Source organism: Miniopterus schreibersii (genome assembly GCF_964146895.1).
Source record: "Miniopterus schreibersii genome assembly, chromosome: X".
NCBI lineage: Eukaryota > Metazoa > Chordata > Mammalia > Chiroptera > Miniopteridae > Miniopterus > Miniopterus schreibersii.
Genome location: NC_138104.1, coordinates 85,271,594 through 85,274,751, shown reverse-complemented (window position 1 = coordinate 85,274,751; position 3,158 = coordinate 85,271,594). Strand labels below are relative to the sequence as shown.

The 3,158-nt window shown below is 51.6% G+C and overlaps 1 pseudogene across 1 annotated transcript; it reads left to right on the top strand.

Moving 5' to 3' along the window:
• The first annotated feature begins 714 nt into the window (after window positions 1–714).
• On the top strand, window positions 715–2,473 carry LOC308551055 (E3 ubiquitin-protein ligase CHFR pseudogene; annotated as a pseudogene). Its single transcript has one exon. The product of its transcript is annotated as an E3 ubiquitin-protein ligase CHFR pseudogene (transcript).
• The last annotated feature ends 685 nt before the right edge of the window (window positions 2,474–3,158 follow it).

Genomic DNA, 3,158 nt, shown 5'->3' with positions numbered 1-3,158 from the left:
TCCCAGAACGGATCACATTCGAAAACCGAGGTCCCACCGTATTTATTGAAGACTTATTTCATATGTTATGCATATTTTAAGCATTGTATTTAATTATACCATTAAAGCAGGTGTAAAATTGCATCTCCCTTTTCAGTTAGGTTAAGTGACTTGCCCAAGATTATACAATAACAAGTCGTATATTAATTATCTAAACGAAGATCATCAATTCCTTAAAATACCAAGACAGGTTCTAAGTAACTCTAAGACAATCAACTCAATGAAATGTTTCACTTTCTACTTGTCATTAAGTAGAGCTTCTGATTTTTTAATAGACTTAATTTTTTAGAGTAGCTTTCGATTCACAGCGTAATTGAGAAGAAAGTACAGAGCATTTCTGTATATCCCCTGTTCACACACATGTACAGCCTTCCCAACTATCAATATCCTGCAGCACAGTGGTACATTTGTTACAATTCATAAACTTACATTGACACATTATTATCACCCAAAGAACTTACTTTACATTGGGGTTCACTTTTGGTGTTGTGCATTCTATATGTTTGGACAAATGTACAATGACACGCATCTACCATTGTGGTACCATTTCGAATAGATGTGGGCAAGTGGCAGGTGGGGGCTGCGCTATTGGGGCGCTAAGACCAGAAGGTCACAGGGAGGAGCAGCAGGCACAGCCTGTCTCGACATTTCTGGGTCTAGACAAATGTGAATCCAATGGGGCAGCCCAGGGAAGGCAGGCAGCCTTGGGGAAGGCTCCTCCACTTGGCCCCCTCAGGAGAAGGGTGCCACATGTCCTCCTCAGGAAAGGGGAATAATGGACTATCTGCCAGAGGAGAGGTTGTGACCTTCCATCCCCTGGCAATAAACTGGTCTCTGGAGATCACTGTAAAATTATAGTGGATGAAAAATCTGCTCAGGTGTCGCTGGAAGACATCAGCGTTGATGGAATAGTAATTAACAAGTTGAATGCTATTAAGAAGCAGACTTGTCCTTCACAGATGGGAATGTCATCTACTTGGTGCACAGGAGGAATGAGCCAGAACACACAACGTGCCATACCTGGACGAATCTTTAAATGAAAAACAAGGCATGACACAAGACTCCTTTGAAGCTAATAAAGAAAATGCGTCCCACGTGATCAAAGATACGTCAGGTGCAGGGTGAGATGACTATCCCCAGGCTCTGCCATCGTTGCCCACCACTCTGGCATGCTTTGAGGAACCACAGCCATCGACATCAACATCTGACCTCTTCCCCTCAGCTTCTACATCTTCCATGGAGGCCACTATAGGGCAAGGGCCACCCTCTAGCTCCTCAGGCAGTGGTGCGGCCCTCTCCCCAAAAGGGTTTGGTCCACCCTTAAGAAGTGATTAAACCTCCAGCATCCCTTCAGCTGTCCCAGACAAAGAGGGAGCTTTCTTTCCTCAGTTGGAGCTGCAGGCTAGGGAGGGTCTGAAGCCCATCAAGAAGAAAGTGAGAGGACACAGGGACCTTGACCTGAACCTGCATTTGCCGGTCACAGACCAGTTTAAGGACACCCACAGTACCCTTGAGGATGTCAGAGCACCAGCCAGGAAGCCAGCCAAGACGGAGGAAGACTCTCGCGGGCATCATCTGCCAGGATCTGGGGCACAACTGTATGAGCCTGCAGCCCCGCATGCACCCCTGCAAGGCCTGCTACCCGGCGGGATGGGGCGCTACACGTGCCGCTGTCTGGTGGAGCAGAGCTGCAAAAACCACATTCTCCACAAGCTTTTGGAGGCGCACCTTCTCCAGCGCTCAGACAAGAAATGTGGAGCAGGCCACCAGGAACAAGGTCATTCAGGACACGCTGCGGCCCAAAGTCAGGAGGCCTTTCTTGGAGGAAGAGGGCAGCTCGGAGGACCTGCTGGAGCTGTCAGATGTGGACAGCAAACCTTTGGATGGTAGCCAGCTGTACATTGTCTGCACACAACCCCCCAGGACTGAAGGCAGGAGGGGCAGGCCCTGCTCAGGGGCAGGCAGCAAGCAAAGGGCACCAAAGGCCTCTGGGGACACATCCTCAACATCTGCCAGTGTCACAACAGCCCGGGATTCCTTGTGCATCCTGCAAGGAAGCCATTGCACATGCACCTGCTGCTTCCAGCCCATGCCTGGCCGGAAGGCTCAGAGGGAGCATGAACAGGACCCCTGCCCTCTGCCACCCAGAGTGCCCTCTGCCTGCTGCCCTCCTGTCACCTGTCCTGGGACTGCCCCTGAACCGGCTGCCCGGCCCGCTCCGGCGCTCAGTCTACGTGACAGGCGTCTGGACAGAGTGTTGAGCAGCTACAGCCGGGAGTCAGACATCCTGATGAATTGCCCGGAGGCCAGGGCCCTGCCGTGCAGGCTGAGCCTGGTGACTCTGCAGAGGGCAGCGCTCCCACTGGCTGATCACGGCCTCATGGGGAGCACCCTGATGTGTTCCTGGGGGGCCTGCAGAGCTTCCTGGAGCTGACTTACCAGAATGGACAGAACATCCCTGCCTCCGAGTCGCCAGCGGCTAGAACATTCCCTTCCGACTGCTATTGGGCCTTGAATGCCGCACTCAGGTGAAGGCCCACCACGCAATGAGAGTCAATCATATTTGCGAAGCCATGAGGTTCAAGAACTAAGTGTCCAAGGAGGCCCGAAGATGGCCTGGGGGCATGGGGGTCAATGACAGCGTGTTTTAGGAAATGCCAAAAGGAACAGCTTAAGGCATTTTACAGACCCCATCAGGGCACACTGGGGGGCTCTGCCTCTGGCACTCTGCTGTGACTTTTGCTTCTGTGGAGGGGACCCTCTCAGGGAGGCCCCAGCAGCAGCCTAGGAGGCCCCAGGCCCATGCCACCAGGCCCCTCGGGCCACCCGAAGTGCTTCAGCCAGAAAAACAGCCGTAAGCTTTCCACTCCTGAGACGGCGCCAAATAGGTTTGTTCTCTGTACATGGCCCACACTATGGTTAAAACTGATGTCTCTCTTCAAAGAAAGTTTCACGGGAGAAAAAGGAAAGTTTGTCAGAAACATTCTGTTATTTAAAGAAAGGGGGCAAAATGCACGCCTATGGGCTGTGTAGTGTGTGTGTGTGTGTGTGTGTCGTGGGGAAAGCCATAGCTCTTAGGTGTTTTTTGCTTTTAATAGGGTTAGTGCTTCTCTTCTAAC